The sequence below is a fragment of the Rattus norvegicus genome, chromosome 14, assembly GCF_021556685.1.
Source record: "Rattus norvegicus strain SHRSP/BbbUtx chromosome 14, alternate assembly SHRSP_T2T, whole genome shotgun sequence".
NCBI classification, from domain to species: domain Eukaryota; kingdom Metazoa; phylum Chordata; class Mammalia; order Rodentia; family Muridae; genus Rattus; species Rattus norvegicus.
The window spans coordinates 89,498,612-89,518,734 of NC_141547.1; the positions used below are offsets into that span (position 1 = coordinate 89,498,612).

The 20,123-nt window shown below is 37.5% G+C and overlaps 1 long non-coding RNA gene across 2 annotated transcripts in view; it reads right to left on the reverse strand.

The window, feature by feature from the left end:
- The window catches only part of LOC148001449 (uncharacterized), a 195,627-nt gene that overhangs the window by 33,496 nt on the left and 142,008 nt on the right, over positions 1-20,123 (reverse strand). For both annotated transcript variants that reach the window (XR_015637134.1, XR_015637136.1), the window contains one exon: positions 6,298-6,424. This is a non-coding gene — a long non-coding RNA (uncharacterized LOC148001449). The remainder of the gene's footprint in view (positions 1-6,297; positions 6,425-20,123) is intronic.

Below are 20,123 nucleotides of genomic sequence, written 5' to 3' on the forward strand. Positions count from 1 at the left end.
CTCTAAATTGTATCTTGGGCATTCTGAGCTTTTGAGCTAATGTACAGTTATCAGGGAGTACACAGCATATGTGACCTTTATGATGGGGTTACCTCAAGAGGATGAGATTTTCTAGTTCCATCCATTTGCTTTAAAATTTCATGAAATCATTGTTTTTAATAGCTGAGTTGTACTCCATTTGTAAATGTACCAGGTTTTCTATATCCATTATGCTGCTGAAGGACATCTGGGTTCTTTCCATCTTCTGGCTATTGTAACTACGGCTACTATGAACATTGTGGGGCATGTGTCCTTGTTATATGTTGGAGCATCATTTGGGTATATGCCCAGGAGTGGTATAGCTGGGTTCTCAGGTAGTACTATGTTGAATTTTCTGAGGAACTGTCAGACTGATTTCCAGAGTGGTTGTACCAGCTGGCAATTCCACCAACAATGGAGGACTGTTCCTCTTTCTCCACATCCTTACCAGCATCTGCTGTCACCTGAGTTTTTGATCCAATTGGTGTGAGGTAGAATCCCAGTTGTCTTGATTTGCATTTCCCAGATGACTAAGGATTCTGAACCTTTCTTTAGTTGATTCTCAACCATTGAATATTCCTCAATTGACAATTCTTTGCTTAGCTCTGTACCCAAGTTATAATAGGTTTATTTGATTCTCTAAAGTCTAACTTTGTATATATTGGATATTAGCCCTCTATTGGATGTAGTATTGTTAAAGACCTTTTCCCAATCTGTTGGTTGCCATTTTGTCCTAATGACAGTGTCATTTGCCTTACAGAAGTTTGCAATTTTATGAGGTCCCATTTGTCGATTCTCAATCTTAGAGCATAAGCCATTGTTGTTCTGTTCAGGAAAATTTCCCCTGTGCCTATGTGTTTGAGGCTCTTCTCCATTTTCTCTTCTACTAGTTTCACTGTATCTGGCTTTGTGTGGAAGTCCTTGATTCACTTGGACTCGAGCTTTGTACATGGAGATAAGAATGGATCAATTTGCTTTCTTTAACATCCTGACCTCCAAGTGAACCAGCACCATTTGTTGAAAATGCTCTTTTTTTTCCCACAGGATAGTTTTAGTTCTTTCATCAAAGATCAAGTGATCATAATATGTGGGTTCATTTCTGGGTCTTCAATTCTATTTCATTGTTCTACCTGGCTGTCTTTGTACCAGTATGATGTAGTTTTTATCATTAGTGCTCTGTAATACAGCTTGAGGTCAGGAATGGTGATTCTCTAAGAAGTTCTTTTATTGTTGAGAATAGTATTCACTACCCTGAGTTTTTGGTTATTCCAAATGAATTTGTAAATTGCTCTTTCTAATTATATAAATATTTGAGTGGGAATAATACTCTTAAAACTATTCCACAAAATAGAAATAGAAGGAACACTACCCAATTCCTTCTATGAAGCCACAATTATGCTTATATCTAAACCAAACAAAGACCCAACAAAGAGAACTTCAGACCAATTTCCCTCATGAATATCTTGTGAATATCAATGCAAAAATACTCAATAAAATTCTCACAATCTGAATCCAAGAACACTTCAAAATGATCATTCAACATGATAAGTCTGCTTCAACCCTGAGATGCAGGGATGGTTCAATGTATGGGAATCCATCGATGTAATCTACTATATAAACAAACTCAAAGAACACACCTCATGATCATCTTACTAGCTGCTGAAAATGCATTTGACAAAATTCAACACCCCTTCATGTTAAAAGTGTTGGAGAGATCACAAATTCAAGGCTCATAATGAAACATAGTAAAAGCAATATACAGCAAATCAGTAGCCAATATAAAACTAAATGGAGATAAACCTGAAGCAATCCCATTATAATCAGGGACTAGATAAGACTGCCCACTATTTCCCTATCTATTCAATATAGTACTCAATGTCCTAGCCTGAACAATCAGACATCAAATGTAGGTCAAAAGGATCCAAATTGGCAAGGAAGCAGTCAAAATATCACTATTTGCAGATGATATTGTATTATAATTAAGTGACTCCAAAAATTCCATCAGAGAACTCCTAAACCACATAAACAACTTCAGCAGAGTGGCTGGATATAAAATTAACTTAAACAAATCAGTAGCCTTCCTCTACTCAAAGGATAAACAGGCTGTGAAAGAAATTAGGGAAATGACACCCTTCACATTAGTAACAAATATAAAATACCTTGGTGTGACTCTTACCAAGCAAGTGAAAGATCTATATAACAAGAACTTCAAGTCTCTGATGAAAGAAATCAAAGAAGTTTCAGAAGATGGAAAGACCTCCCATGCTCATGGATTGACATGATAGATATTGTAAAAATGGCCGTCTTGCTTAAAGCAATCTACAGATTCAATGCAATCCCCATCAAAAGTTCCATTCAATTCTTCAAGGCCCATTCAACAGGATAGAAATCCTGCCTGGTACTAAAAACCTAGCTAGTTATCTAGAAACAGGACAAGTAAGGTCATGAATGTAGAAAAATAATCTACTATTATCACTTTGCTAGACATGTATAAATTCTTACTTTATTCTAAATCTTTCTTTTATACACATAGATAAGGGTGTCTGCTACCCCTCACAAAACAAGTTTCTCTTTACAGAAAGTTGAGGCTATCATATAAAACCACAACTAAACACAATGTGGAGTTCAACAGATTATGGAGACCCCAAGAACAATTGATACATTTATAGCACTGCTCCTTAAGCTATAGCTCAGGGAATATTATGGAAGAAGGGGCATTTAGGTTATAAGATCAAGAATAGTAGGTAGTGTGCTGTGTGACTTTCTCCTAAAAAGGCTGCATACACAATACATGAAAATGACAGTATTTATAGTTATGCTCATGAAGAACAGGAAAAGTCACAGCATTCTATCACTAATATATCCTATTTTACACCAAAATATATACAACCAGTGACTGCAGAGAGGATGAAAACTAGCCTCTCCGTGAGATGAGCCCTGGTACTGGTTACAAAATATAAAGCTGTCAGCTCTGAAACAATATAATGGACTTGGAAGATTACATAATGAAAGAAAAAATAAATAAGGCTATAAATTTGAGTGTGGAAGATCATGGGAGTAGATATAAGAATGTGCCATGGGTTATGGCAAATGAAACTAATCTAATTATATGTTAATTCAAATATAGTTTATTTAAAGTTAAGAACACAGTATGTTAGAATCCCCCTTCCAAAAACTAAATGATTCTATGTATGTTTTTTATTTACATGGTTAAATAAGAGGCTTCCAACCTACTTTTTAATGTGTAGACATTCATAGCAAAAAAATAAATAAAATTATCACACTACCAAAATAGTGTCTATGTTGTTATTGTTGTCATGCTAGTACTACAATGATTGCCACCAGCATCATCACCAGCATCACCCCTGCTGTAGTCATCATCCATCATTGTGTCAGAAAAACATTTCACGAAAAATGAGGAATATAGCAAACCTACTACTTTACTTTTTATTTTGAATTGAACTGATAGTGTGTAGATTGTAGTGAGTTATCTTTGTATTGATACTAGCACAGTGCACACACATGTACACACAGAGAAAACAACTTCATTTTTGACCTAAATATATTTTGAATGATTATTGAAATATTTATGAATTTGGGATGAGAACCACTTACTTTGGAACCACTTATAACTTTGAGTTCCATGTCTTTCTTCATTGACTCTATATATACTTGCTCCAACGTCACAGTTCCATTGTACCTCCTTGGTTCCTCTTTCTTCTCAGTATGCAGACACATAGTCTCTGAATGTCACCCCTGTACTTGTCAAGCATCAGTCTCTGCACATGTCCACAACTGCCATGCTTCTCTCTAGTCAGCACTAATATAACGCATTAAAAACTCATCTATGCATTTGTCTACCCCAGTATCATTTTACACAATTTAGTGAGAGAATAAGATTGTCTATTGCCTCTTTATCATCAAGCATATAACCAAAACTAAGCAAAAATATAGTAAAAAATTATACTGAATGTTTAGTCATTAAGTAGTTCACTCCACTCTGTCCTAGGTAATGGTATAACTTTACTTTTCTAGAAACCACACCTCTACTTTCTGTAAAAGTACTTTATAAAGCTCAGACTATAAGGTCCACCAGAGCTCATTCTGTCCTATCAATTAAAATTTTGAAGTATATCTTCCACTTACTGCATCTTCATTTTCAGTCCACAGTTTTCTTACTTCCTGAAACAACACCCAATTATTCTTTAAACACAAAATTTTCCCCTTTACAGTTCTGACATTGAAATAAGTTTCAAAGTCGTAAAGGAACTCTATCATCATTAGAATCAAAGTTATTCAGGGTTGTCTCCTTGACATTAGCACATTGCCCTTAAAGTCTCAGTAGTACCCTAAGAGGAAAGTTCTTTTCGGTATCCCATCATCTTTGTCATTGAGGCAGTGAAGAGGTGCTTACAAGGACCAGCTGTTATCACAGCAGCCACATGAGACAGAAACAATTGCTATGCAGTTATTGTCTCTGAATTAAATGTTTCACTGAAGAACTATAATTATTTTTTTCTTTTTAGAGAAACAGTTCTGATTTGTTGCCTTAATGGTGACAAATTCAAAAACTCTTTTTCTAAAGCAATTAATTTTACCTAGTAATATGCCAAACATTCCATTTTTTCTCCTATATCATTCTATTCTATTGTGACTATAAGCATTGTGAATCTTTACTGTATGCTCCAGATAATTATGTTTGAAGAATATGTATGCATATGTATCCATCTTCCAGGTTGTTTTGTTTCATATTTTAAAATATATGTATTATTTGGAAAATTCACAACATGAATTTTGATAAACTTCTCCCTTACTCCTTTTAATCTCCTCCCAGATAGACTCTCACATGCCTACTTCCTTCTAGTTTCCTTCTCTTTCCCCTTCCCTGCCCCTTCAAAATAGTTTTTATTTTACAATTGTACTAATTTGAGTTTTTTTAGCATTAATCTATAAGGATGTTAGGATATCATTGGGGTGTTTTGCATTAAGTGGTCTTCTGGTTTGTGTTAACTCTTTACCCAAGCCACTAAAATCCCTTGCTGCTCTGGGTATCAAGTTGAAAGGATTGTGAAATAAATGAATCCTTGAACTAACAGATCATGCATGGAGGATCTTGCAATTTATTTTATTTCTCTTAAAACTAGGAAATCTTTGAATAGTTCACAACTTTTAGCTATAATATAAAATCACTACACCATTATTTATTAAATATGATTCATTTTTATTATATTTATTCAATCCATTATTTATTAAATGCAAATCAATTACAATATGTTTCTTAGCAGTTTAACAAAGGAGCCCATTTTAAAAATCAGTCAAAACCTTTGTAGCTGCAAATAAGAATAAGACATAATCCATAATCTTATATTTAATGAATTCATAATAAATTATTATAGCTTTTACTAGATAAAGGTCACATTATTCCTTTGCAATTTTATAACTGAATGTAAATGTTGAAGAAAATTTAGCAACCAGAACGAATTATTCAGAAACAAGTTTACATTTGAATCCAAAAGTATTTCTAGAAAAATTTCACTAGAGTACTTCATGGCAGACTTGGTTGTAAACACAAAGTGTGAGGCTTCTGCTTTGCATATCTCCACATATCACATAATGCCAAGCAATTCTGTTTGAGATTCAGGTTGGATTTGAGACCAATCGTATTTTATACATTACAGTGTTTACATACAAATTTTTCTGCTGCTACACATACATAACTGTAAAAAAAGATTGTTAATATTTTTCTGCCATTATTCTTCAATGTTATATCTGTTACATTATGTAAAAATAAATAAGCACACCCTTCTTAGTAATATGTAATTAATATGTAAATTTGCCTTTTAAAATAGTAAAACTGTATGTATACCAAAGAATTGTCTTTAAGTACATTTCTCTATGACTCATTGCCAATACATATTTGATTTATATACCTGATTTAATTGTGAGTGCATAAAATTTTCTTGGACAAAAATGACCATGAGTCTAAAGAGTTTAAGAAGCCCTTGTCTACAGCATGCACTGCACACTGAACTCCCTGGGCCTTGAAGCTGGAAAGTCGGCATCTGTCCTGAGAATTACATCTTTGGACTCAAATGATTGGATGCTAGAAATTGTATCTGCAAATGTCAACAATGTTGGTACAATGTTGGGGTAATAAAAACATCACTCCTGTGGAGAAACTGTGCTGTACATGGCTTTTCCTGACACCTAATTGTACCTGTCCTAGGGAAACTTTGAAGAACTTACATGAATACCTTGTGCGTATGATATAGGCCATACCTGTTAAAGAGTCTTCAAATGTTCCCAGCCACACAAAAGCATAGCACTATTGAATACTTCCCAGCAAGGAGACTCACATCTTGGGCCTCCGGTGACAAGGTCGCAGCTACAGTCTTCACTAAAACTTCTGTGAGTAAAAAGATGAAAAGTTAATTTCTATATGATCTTCTGTACTTTATTTAACATCCTTAATGAGTGTTTTTATATTTGACCTATATTATATAGAAAAAATGTCTCCTGAAAGGCAGAAAAATCTGTCTTCAGTTATAGAGTCTGAGAAAGGAATGAAGGGAGGACAATTGAGTGGTTAACAGAACCAAGCACTGTGACCAATATTATTCTTCATATTCTTATAATAGACCAATGTTATTGATTAAAATAATTCATCAAAATTGCTTTGAGAATCCAAATGACACTGGAGCAAGGGGAACTATCCTCCATTGAGGGTGGAAATGAAAACTCACACAGCCACTTTAGAGAGCAATATGGTGGTTCCTCAAAAACTGGGAAGAGACGTATGTCAAGACACACTTCTGGGAATTATCCATTCTACCACAAAGACCCTTGTTCAGCTATGTTCATAGCAGCGTTATTCATAATATCAGAGTATGTAAAAAATCCAGATATTCCTCAAACATAGACTGGATTAAAAATGTAGCACACTTATACAGTGGACTAATATTCAGCAGGCTAGAAAGCAGGCAAATTAATGAAACTACAAAATATCATCCTCAATGAGGTAACACACGCCTAGAAACACGAACATGGTTATAAGTGAATATTAACTGCTACATAAATGATAATGATGCTACAGTTCACAGACTCAAAGAGGCTGTGTAATAAAGAAGGCTCTAAGGGAGAAGCATTGATCTCCCTGGGAAGTGGAAATAGATTTTGTGAGTGGATTAAAGGTGGGTGGGGATGGGAATAAAACGTATCAGTGGGATGGGACATATGGAAGGTGAAAATTTGGGAAAAGATGACTGAAATTGGAGGTCATTTGGGGGCAATGTGGAAACCTAGTACAGTGGAAACTTCCAGGAATCTACCAGGGTAACTTCTAATAATGGAGAATATGAATCCTGAACCAGCAACAAATCGGAACTAAGCAAGACGTCCAGTGGTTGGAGTGGAAGACTGACCTAGCCACAAATATTTTGACCTACAATTTGTCCTGCCTGCAGGATGTGCTAGGGCAATGGTGGCAAAGAGCTTGTGGGAGTGGCCAAACAATGACTTGTCTAAATTGAGGCCCATTTCATCAGAAAGAGTCCATGCTTGGAATTGCCTAAATGACCAGGAGCAAGAGACTGGATATCCCAGATTCATGGGATAGAAAAAAAAAGTCGATGAAATTATTCCCATTGATATTATGCTATATTCATAAATCTGAAGCTAGCTAATCACCATCATGGCCCATTTGGCAGATGACCGGAAAAGATTTAGAGAAACACATTCAAACATTAGGAGGAGAGAGACCCCAAATTGGATATCTCCTTCAGAGCTCAGGGAATTCCTCAGAAGAGGTAGAGGAAGAATTATAGAAGCCAGAACAGTGGAGGACACCAGGAGAACAGGGCTCACAAAAGCAACTAAGTATGGCTCAAAGGGGCTCACAGACACTGAACTGACAAAGAACCCGGATGGATCTATACTAGGTTCCCTGCACATACGTTATTGTTGTTAGCTTGGTGTTTTTGTGGGAATCATAAGGTGCATGTGGAACTACTTGATCTTGGGATTGTATTCCCACTACAGGGCTGCCTCTCACAGCACTGGTATGAAAGTTTGTACCTAGGCTTATTGTAACATTTTTAATTGGATATTTCATTTATTTACATTGCAAATGTTATCCCCTTTCCCAGGTTCCCCTCCTCTCTCCCCCTGCTTTTATGAGAATGCTCCCCCTCCCACCTACCCTCTCCTTCCTCCCTGCCTTGGCATATCCCTATATTACTGGGGCACTGAGCCGTCTCAAGACCAAGAGCCTCTCTTCCCACTGATGCCTGACAAGGCCATCCTCTGCTACATATGTGGATGCCATGTTCAATTGATATCCTTGAGAGACCTATTCTTTTATTGAGGGGAAAAAGAGAATCAGGGAATCTAGGAGGGGTAGAAGTATGTGACTGAGAGGATGGGCGGGAGAGGAAACTCTAATGGGAATGTTTTGTGTGACAGAAGAATAAATAAATAAATCATGGATAATTAACTCCTAAAATTAATTCCATCTGAAAATTAAATTCCTTTGTAACTAGTCTTCATAAAATCCAGTCCTTCAAAGCGTTTAAAAAATTCTTTCTAAAAAGAGTCTAAGAGTTTTAGATAAGTTTTAATAAGTTTTTTGTTCTTCCTTTATGTTCATCTGACTATAATACTTCTTTGAGATATCTCTTTGTATGAACAGCAGAATATTATTTATTTCAAAGTATAAATAACAAAATTAAAAGTTTAATAAATCTGGGAAATAACCATAAGTTTTGACTGCTTTTAGATACCATATTTCAATTCTCACTAAGTAAAAGCCAGTCAATTTTAATGAATATATTTATAAAAAACAAAAAAATAAAATAGTAACAAAATGCAGCAGAGGGAGGGGATGAGATTTGATATTCAGAGGAATGGAAACACCATGGATATAATAGAAAAAACACACATAGATGCACACGCATGTGCAAACTCTCCTTACAGCACACCCTTACCCCAGCTTAGACACAGAACCCTTCTGCGCCTTTCAATGTTGGTCTCTCTCAACCTCAGATACTAGATATCTGCAGCTGTTATCCATACTCTCTAGACCTTGGAGTTTGCTTACTTCTTACAAAATTTCCAGGCTGATACTCCTCTCTTCCATTCGTTATATCCTCTCATTTTCTCTGAATTTGTACTTCAGTCTGTATGTGCATATTTAACCACAGTATAAGAAACATTCAATATTCCCCTGACCTCCATCTTAAAATTCCTTTCTTAGCCTTATTTTCCTTTCAGAAGAAATTACCACAATCTATATCCATATGCATATTCCAGAATGCTTAGGAATAAGTATTTTGTTTTAGCATTAGCATATCAGAACAGAGATAAATAATTACAGTTTTCAAGCACTGATTTCTACAAGCTACCACAGATATAATTTTAGAGAAAGATTTTTAGTGAGATACATCTTCCATACCATTGCGTTTGGGACTCTCTTATGGAGAAAAAGAATTGAGGTTGAGTCTAATGGAGACAAAATGAGCTATGATTTTTTTCCTTCTTAAGAATCATAGAGAGATGTTGCAATTTATTCAGCTCACGGGCATATAATACCATTTCAGCTCTTTCACCTCAGCTTGAGTTACCTATTCCATGATGTAAATAAAGAAAGAGGAACAGAAGAAGAGCACCATCACAGGTACCCCACCCTCAGAGTTGCACAGGACCTTCAAAAGAAAGAAATCTACAGAGCTCAAAGGTTTGCTGAGGGCAGACAAATAAATCTAGCGTGGAATTGCTTGTTTATTTAATGGTCTGCCATGTTATAAATATTTCATTGAAGAACACTCAGGGAGGAAGAATTCTGAATACACAATAAAACTCAAGCAAGAAATACTATGCAGAAAAACACTGTAATGGGCAAAGCACAGTCTACCATATATACAAACAATTCATCAGGACTAGGGATGTCAGGGAGGAGCAAGCTGCAGGTGCTATGTGCTCTTAGTTAGATAAACACTTCTGTATTTGGAGTTTGCTGTATTATGGTTAACACACTGTACTTTTCAACCCTTGATGATTACATTTTATGAGCTTGTAAATTTTACATGAATATAAGACTTACATTGTAGCAAGTGGCTATAATGCTGGTCTATTTCATCATTTTTGACAACTTACATCGAAAATACAATCATACATAAAGTACTTAGTACATTAAGTGCCATCAGGAGATTGTCTACTTGGATCAGTGTGAGAGGACAGTGGGAAAAAGTTAACAAACTTTCTACTCAATTCAGCATATGCTAGAATATGTCAATTGAACATTGTTTACCAAGTATTGCCATGAAACCTGCATTTCTTCTTTAGAAATTTCATTTATGACACTCAATACCTTGGAACCAACCTCAGGTGTTCCACATATCTCTAGATAGTCTTATTCATGGGGACGAGTTCTTAGATGATATCCAAAAAGTGTTCTAAGAGAAATAATGGAAATTTAGGTAAACTGAATGCAAAATACAGATTCAGTTAGGGGATAAGTGCATTCAATATCAGCAAAGTTTGCTTGCGCAGATTTTGCTGAAAGCTTCTTGCTTATGACTTTCTTCAAGGCAATAAACATTAGCTGGTAACTACCTTTTAATTTCTCAGCTTTAACGCAGCAAATTTCCTATTTCATCTACCTTACAATAAGGGCATCTCATTGAGTGAACAGAAAGCTGAACTTCTGCTCTAAGCTGTCACTGTCTTGGGAGCAAAGCTCTATGTGTTTAGAAAGACAATGTGAAGAGAAGAGAGCTGAAAGAGGACACTCATTCTACCTGGTCGGTTTTTATTCACCCTTGTCTTCAGGTTAGATAATGGAGGCCCTGGTCATCAGAGGACAGAAGGTGAGAGAATGACTAGTATATTCGTATTCCCCTTCTAGATTCTTCTTTATAGGAAAATTTATCAGCAATAGTTTAAGCTCCTGATTCCAGTCCATAAAGGCTCTGGGGAAGCTCATCCTGAAGCTCATTAGGACTTAGATGATAATGTTTTCACTTAGCTCCTCTCAAATGTGTTCCTTCAACACTGGTTTCTAAGCACTGATCTCGGCTGTGTTCAACTGAAAATCTGAGATACTGTCTGTGTCCTGCTGGATTCCAGTGTCTACCATTGTCCAGAAAATATTTAGAAGAATGCAGGAAAGCCAATGGTTATAACACTTCTGTGCTCCCACATTGGAACACTGATTGGTGACACTGTAGCTTGACTCTATTTCTCCAGTGTCTGGGCACACACATACACACATGTATACCAGTGTGTTAATAAATTTGGTGGTGACAGTGTTTAAAAAAGGTTAAAGTCCTGTCCACATTAGTTGTCACTGTCCCTTGAGAATTGCAATGAGCTACTGTACAACAGTTCCCAAGACATCTGTTCTTATGAATTCCAATAGTTATCTGCACAGCAATTGGCAGGGTAAAGTACAAGTCAGTAACTCTACATTTACTCCTTAATAAGCAGCTGGTGGGGCTGCCTATAATTTTGCCTAGGGAGATATTTTTCTGGCTTCATCAAATGAAACTTGACTTTTTCTTTTATTTGATGATTTGCTTATGGGCAACTTGAGTGATTGTGCTTGTTAAGTATTTTGTCAACATGACATGAACCAGAGTCATGTGGAAAGATTGAGGAATTACAGTCATCAGCTTGATTTATAGACAACTCTGAGGGAGGCATCTTATTGATTAATGTTTGATATGGGAGCCCCTAGCCTTCTGTGGGTAAATAATACTTGGTTCTAATAAAAAGAGTAAGCTGAGCAAGTCATGGGGAAGAAGCCAGTACCAGTTTTTCGCTGTTGTCTTTACTTCAGTCCATATCTATAAGCTCCTGACGTGAACTGTTGCACCAAGATTTCTTCATGGCAAGCTGTAATTGGTAAACTGAAATAGACCTCTCCCCCTACCACCATTACCCCTCCAGTTGCTTTTGCTCCTGGAGTTTTCATAGCAACAAAAAAGTAAATAAGAACAGTGGGATCTTTGTTGTTTGTCTTTTTATTGTTTACTTATTTTATTTTTCCCTATATAACTCTCATTGGCAAACACTGTCAGCCTTTGCACCATATGCAGCATTTCCTTTATATTTTGTTCTTTCAGCTTTTCCTTCTTTCATCTTGATCTGAGAATCCCATGAATACATACAAACGTTCAGGTCATTTCAGGCATGATGTTTTTGTGTATTGTGTAAAGATTATCTTTGCATTATTCAAATCCTGGTTTGTCTGACTCTACATCTTGTTACAATCTACACATGACACTGTAATGCTTATTCTAAGTATCTCCTGTTTCAAGTTTGTATAAAATTGTTCCCATTTGTTCACTATCTTGTCCATAAAAGGTGATTAGACAGTGGCTGGGCAGAATAGAAAATAGAGTGGGGCTTCCATCAGCCAGGGCAGGAGAGAGAACAAAAGGGAGAGAGAGATTAAGAAGGAGGAATTCCTGACAAGTAAGAGGTCCGGAGAGACTTCATGGAAAAATACCTGAAACCCAGAAAGCCAAACCAAACTAAACTGGTATTTTGGCTAGGAAGTAGCTAGATTAATTTAAAGGAATTGAACAGATTGTTAATTGCACAGTAGCTGTATTATAAATCTATTTAAATAAACCTTACAGTTTCTGTGTCATTCATTTATAAGCTAGCCAGAGATAGAGAAAAAAATGCAACTTTTAAAAATGCATTTGCATTTTCCACTTCTTCTTTCTAATATCTCTTCTAATCTCCCTATAACACATCTATGGCCTTTGTTAACTTTCCTGTGTTTTCTTCTATATACAGATGGCTTTGGGAGCCATCTCTTTGGAAGTGGGGAACCTACTAGTTTCTACATCACCAAGGAAAAGTGTCTTTCAGGACATAACAGCCACGAACTGCTAAAAGCTCCTCAGGAAGGAGCTGGGCCTCAGGAGCTCCTCCTCAATTCGTGAAATTTTCAACTGGCTTGATCCTGTACAGATACTGTGTCCAGAGGCCAGCCTTACACCGCACTCTGGCCCATTCTCCAGCTCTTACTTTCCTTCTGCCTCTACTTCTGTGTGGGGAGACATTCATATAGATTTCATCTTGCCTATGACCAAGCAGTAGCCTTGGTTTACTCTCAACCTTGAACAATTATAAATCTCCACTTCAACTGAATCAAGGAACTCTTCTGACAAAGGATGAAGAACACCTGAACTTATGGTTGGAAGCATAACAATTTAGAGGGAAATTTAACAACATGACCATCTGAAAAAAACATATGAAATTATCAAATTTTCCTCCTTGGGCCTATGACTTTGCTAGCCATAAGTTTCAACCTGTTTTCAATTCAATTCATACCAGTCATGGGTTACATTCATGTGTGTGTGTGTGTGTGTGTGTGTGTGTGTGTGTGTGTGTGTATTCAACTACACATGCACACAGTCTCTGTATGCTGTCAGGATTGATTTATACTTCTGGTCTCAAGTTATCTTTCTACTTTTAATTCCCGAATAGTTGATGAACTTACAGGTATATACTACCATGTCCAATCCCAATATTGACATTCATCCTCTCTACTTGGCAAATCCTGCTTCTCTGTTTCATTTAAAAGCTCATTAGCTCTAAACCACTAACAATACTTAGGAAACATAGTTGATGTAGCAATAGCAAAGTAATGCCTGCATCTAACCCAATTATATCTAGGAAGATTGTCTCCCTCTAATATCATGTGCTTTTGTATCTCTTCGGCTAAGTCAGAGTGAAGGTAAGATCCACCCAAAGCATTACTTCCGTGGATACTCAATTCAGCACTCATTGTAGGCAGGCTTATTTGCCTCATCATGCATGCACTATGCCTCTCAATACCCAAAACAACTTTAAAAACAGGTCTTACTGTTGGTAACCAAGTTTTATTGATCTTGATCAAATTGGCCTTGCTCTTCAACCTGTAAACAGCAAAGTAGAGTCTCGGCAAACCAAACACCTGCTACCTCAGTGGGACTGTGGGGAAGCAATGGACTTGTCCAGTCACAGAGAAATAAGGAAAAGTCTGAAAACAAACGCAGGGGACAAACATGGTTATCACAACTGAAAAGAGAGAATAGAAAAGGAGTTAGCTGGAAGAACATATGCCAATACGATGGAAGGAATTACAACTTGCAATTGCTTTAAATGACATTCTTGAAACATAACACTAGAAAAGGTGGTTACATACAAATACCGGCTAGATACACAGTTCAGTAAATAAAAATCTGCAACAAATTGCTAGGATTATGAGTTGGAAAGCAAAATATTTTAAGTAAAATAAAATTAGGGGGCTAATAGGCAAGGTCAAATAATTCTGACAGAAATCACCATTAATGGATTGAGGACAAAAGCCTCAAAGCTAAGAGCTAGGGACATGAAAATAGAAGTATTTCAAGCATGTTAATAACATTAAAAATGGGAACATATATAATAGCTTGGATTGGAAGGGCACATGAAGTTCAAATAGAATACATGAAGAAATAACGCAAGATATAATTAAATGTTAAAGTGAAATCCATAAAACTTCAGAGAACATCACAAAGTTTTTTTTAAATACTACTAAAAGCTTAGAATTAACAATAAAAGAAGCATCACTCGACAAACAACAAGATGGGTAGAAGGTCAAGGAGGAAAGATCGTCAGTAAATATTTCTGCCCTGGCAATGTGACTATAACCCTAACTTAAATTTCTATGGTGGCCAAGCCACTTTACTACAGGAGTTCTATCTACCTTTGTTCATGAAATGTTTCTGCAGGTCATCCATTGCTTATGCTTTCATTCTACTGATGCAAAGTGGGAATGATCAAATGTCTAACAGAAGAAGGGGTAATCAATCTACTAAGAAATAGAAGAAAATAAAGAAAATGAACAAGGTGCTTGTCTCTGGACAAGATAGACGTCTATGAAAGCTTTCTGGAGGTGAGATGCCTTCAGGTTCCAGAGTTCAAACCATGCAATTCCACTCATATGAAATTCAAAAGAGCCATACTTCTGGTGACACAAGTGGAACTGTGAATGCCTCAGGTAAGGTTAAGGTAGAAAAGTAGATGGACAAGTGCAGAAAAAGAACTCTCTAGACTAATGAAAGCTGAGTGTGCTTTTTATCATCTACGTAATTGTAAAGAACTAGTGAGGGCGAAAAAGCAGAAGCCTGATGCAGCAAACATAATGATACAGGGCTCTGCTCTCTCTGAGTCTGGGTTGACACAATGCCTGTGAGTACGTAGTAAGCAGATCACGGATGAGGCCTGGAAGTAGGCAGGAAGGTTGGAGCCCTGGAAAGCAGGCAGGACTCCAGGTGCTGAGTGGAATCAGTGTTTGGCTACATTACCTCACCAAGTTAGCTTTGCCACTGATTGCCTTAAATTACATCAAAGTCAATCATATTTGTGCAGATACATGAAGGATTATGCTGAGAAGTAAAACTGTTGTATACATATCAATAAATATCAATTACATATGGCAAATGCTGAAAGTCACAGCCAATGCTTCCTTGGTTCTAGACCCATGTGAAAGACTTTTCTGGGTCACTCCATGTAATCATACAGAAATTTCTAAATGGAAATTAAAAAATTAAAAAACCCATTCCATAAAAAATATTGTTTAGTATAATTCCATTTTACTCTACTTCTATACTCTATTTTTAAGTGTTTGATGAATTTTATTCTCTCTAATGCTCTAAGAACTTGAGCAAATAATTCTTGATTATTTTCCCCTCTTATAAAGAAACATTAAGATGCCAGCCTTTGAATGTAGAAATATGCTTGTGGCATAACTGAGAATTCAGGTTGTTTTCCCCTAGAGACTCTCGCCTTGGCAGCTTCTGTATAAGGAGGAAAGTATTATAAGCAATGTTGGAAGCAAAACTGTAAAAAATTCCAATATGTCAGGGATGTGCATTTTGATCATCTTTACTTCCCAATCTACCTCTCTAATCCATTCATCCTAGATAACACACAGAAAAAGAGCGAGTGAGAAAGAAAGAGAGAGAGAGGGACAGAGAGAGAGAGAGAAAGAGAGAGAGAGAGAGAGAGAGAGAGAGATGGAGAGAGACAGAGAATGAAGAATCAATAGATTGAGAGAGATCCCCTGAACTACTAACTTAAATCCAGGAGTTTCTCAGACTGAGAGGCCATGATATTGGGGAATTAACTAGCTCTTGAGGTTCGAGAAAGTATTCAGAAGACAAAATGTAAGATTTATTGGTCTTAATTTTATGACCTAGTCTAATTTTGTGTGTGTGTGTGTGTGTATATGTGTGTGTGTGTATGTATATGTGTGTGTATGTATATATATATGTGTGTGTGTATATAATGTGTGTATATGTATATATATACACATATATACATATATATACACATATATACATATACACACACACACACACACATATATATATATATATATACACACACACACACACACACACACACATAGTCACGAAGGTTAAATGTTCTTACTGTCACTATGCAACAAATACAGATTCCAAATCTAAAACAACACATGGAAGAAGATACAATCATCCTCATTTAAGTATAACAATTAAAAAAAATGAAAAAGGAAACTCAGACAGTTAAAGTGATTTCCCTCAAGAGCCACATTAAAATTCAAGTTTGTTTGAAGGTAAAAGCAGTTTTCTGTCCGGTACACAGTTGTCCATTTCTACTTTCCAATCAGACTAATGTTAATATTTGTTTCTTTCTTTGAATACACTGTTCAGTATCTTCATTTGAATGTCCTTTGGGGCCTTTGCAGTGCAGCTTGAGGGAAAAATAAACAGAAATGAGAAAGGAAGACAGACCTGCCCAAGGCAGTCAGGTGAGACAGTGGTAGCACACCATACCTGACTCTTTTCATAAGGTGCAGGATGGGACCTGGGGCTATTAAACCAGACTGAGCTGATGCATTCTCATCTCCAGAATGACGGCAAGCTCTGCTGCTGCACTTCCGTGGGTAGAGCTTAGTGGGCAGAGCTTAGTGGTTTAGAAAACCCCAAGCCAGTTAGAAAGTGTGTCTCTCGGTTTTCATCGTAGACAGTTGGTTGAGACAGCAAAATATTGAATTTTCTTTCTGGCTCAATTCTTGATATATTTTTAAAGACTAATCAAGCTTCAAGGGCAAGCTCCAAGGTCTCCTGCTTTTTGATGTCCTCCTTGATCCCCTGCAGCAGAATTAATTGATCCCTCTGTGTTTTTATAGCTCTCTGTTTATATCTCTGTAACAAAAGCTTCAAAGGGATCCAATGTCTCTGAGTAGCAGGCCTGATGGGACTATGGGAAAAGCAGAGGGATGCAAGAGAAAGCCTAAGGAGGAAAGACCTCTTCCTCTCCTGGCAGGAACAGTGAAGGAGGAGTTTAGGAGCTTAGGGCTCCAGCTTTTCGGCCTCCTAAGAGCAGTGATTGGAATAAGAGTAGAATTGAAACAAATGAGGTAAAAATACAGCAGAATATAATTTGCCTCGGTGAGAATGTGAGGTCCTTGGAAGGCTTCTTTTTAGAAATGTTGTCGAAGAGTGCATAGGGAAAAGACAGGCAGGCAGACAGATGGTATAGATACAGAAAAAATGACCTGGAGATCAAGACCATTACTTCAGAGACACTAGGCCCTCAGTAGAACAAGTTAAGCAGGACAGAAATGCCCCAGCAAAAGAAAAAGATCCAAGAAAAACTAGGGAAGCATCTGGAACACATGGGCACTGGAAAAAATTTCCTGAACAAAACACCAATGGCTTATGCTCTAAGATCAAGAATCGACAAATGGGATCTCATAAAACTGCAAAGCTTCTGTAAGGCAAAGGACACTGTGGTTAGAACAAAACGGCAACCAACAGATTGGGAAAAGATCTTTACCAATCCTACAACAGATAGAGGCCTTATATCCAAAATATACAAAGAACTCAAGAAGTTAGACCGCAGGGAAACAAATAACCCTATTAAAAAATGGGGTTCAGAGCTAAACAAAGAATTCACAGCTGAGGAATGCCGAATGGCTGAGAAACACCTAAAGAAATGTTCAACATCTTTAGTCATAAGGGAAATGCAAATCAAAACAACCCTGAGATTTCACCTCACACCAGTGAGAATGGCTAAGATCAAAAACTCAGGTGACAGCAGATGCTGGCAAGGATGTGGAGAAAGAGGAACACTCCTCCATTGTTGGTGGGATTGCAGACTGGTAAAACCATTCTGGAAATCAGTCTGGAGGTTCCTCAGAAAATTGGACATTGAACTGCCTGAGGATCCAGCTATACCTCTCTTGGGCATATACCCAAAAGATGCCTCAACATATAAAAGAGACACGTGCTCCACTATGTTCATCGCAGCCTTATTTATAATAGCCAGAAAATGGAAAGAACCCAGATGCCCTTCAACAGAGGAATGGATACAGAAAATGTGGTACATCTACACAATGGAATATTACTCAGCTATCAAAAACAACGACTTTATGAAATTCGTAGGCAAATGGTTGGAACTGGAAAATATCATCCTGAGTGAGCTAACCCAATCACAGAAAGACATACATGGTATGCACTCATTGATAAGTTGCTATTAGCCCAAATGCTTGAATTACCCTAGATGCCTAGAACCAATGAAACTCAAGACGGATGGTCAAAATGTGAATGCTTCACTCCTTCTTTAAAAGGGGAACAAGAATACCTTTGGCAGGGAAGAGAGAGGCAAAGATTAAAGCAGAGACTGAAGGAACTCCCATTCAGAGCCTGCCCCACATGTGGCCCATACATATACAGCCACCCAATTTGACAAGATGGATGAAGCAAAGAAGTGCACACCGACAGGAGCCGGATGTAGATCGCTCCTGAGAGACACAGCCAGAATACAGCAAATACAGAGGCGAATGCCAGCAGCAAACCACTGAACTGAGAATAGGTCCCCCGTTGAAGGAATCAGAGAAAGAACTGGAAGAGCTTGAAGGGGCTCGAGACCCCAAAAGTACAACAATGCCAAGCAACCAGAGCTTCCAGGGATTAAGCCACTACCTAAAGACTATACATGGACTGACCCTGGACTCTGACCCCATAGGTAGCAATGAATATCCTAGTAAGAGCACCAGTGGAAGGGGAAGCCCTGGGTCCTGCTAAGACTGAACCCCCAGTGAACTAGTCTATGGGGGGAGGGCGGCAATGGGGGGAGGGTTGGGAGGGGAACACCCATAAGGAAGGGGAGGGGGGAGGGGGATGTTTGCCCGGAAACCGGGAAAGGGAATAACACTCGAAATGTATATAAGAAATACTCAAGTTAATAAAAAAAAAAAGATCCAAACATACTCCATGAAGCAGACCCTTCTAGTTTTGTATATTAGGAACACCTGTGCCCTCGTAAATTGCAAGATAATGAAACAGGGTGACAGGAGTCTTCTGTCTGCAGGAGGATGTTAAGTGATGAAAGGACAGCTGAGATCTACACTTGGAAACTGTGTTGATTGCAAAGTTATTAAATAAAACCCATGAGCAGTGGTCTTTGAAAGAGATTCCACTCGTTGTAGCTACAGCCTTAGTAGCCATAGCTGCATTGTTTGAAGATGCCAATGTACCACCATGAATACTGGTACAAGGCTGTGAGATGTCTGAGAACTGTTTGTTCAGTAGCGTTCCTTGAGATTCATCTGTGAAGTTCTCACAGTCACCATGACAGCATTTGCAAAGAAAAAAGTGAGAGCTGTGAACACTTCCACGTAGTTTGTGCAAGCACAATATTCAACTGTAAATTTATATTCATGTCGGGAGCCATGCCCTTGAAGCCCTCCATTGTTGCTGTTATTATTATGGTTAGAATTAAGTATGACTGGGTTCATGGAAAATCCCCAGCCAGCAGCAGAAGACTAATACAAATCTGGTGGTCAAAATGAACAATAATATACGTCAAGATACCCAATGTGATGACCTGTAACCTTTCTGAAAGACCACATCCTGCTGACTAACAGATATGACAAACCAGTGAACTTTTTAACATCCTGTCAACATTAGCTTATTCCCTGACCACACACATATTGTTTCCCACTTCCCCCCTCTCTCTGTTACCCATGTTGGTATAAATTCAGCCTTGGGGAAAAATAAAATTGTTGCCTTGATCAGACT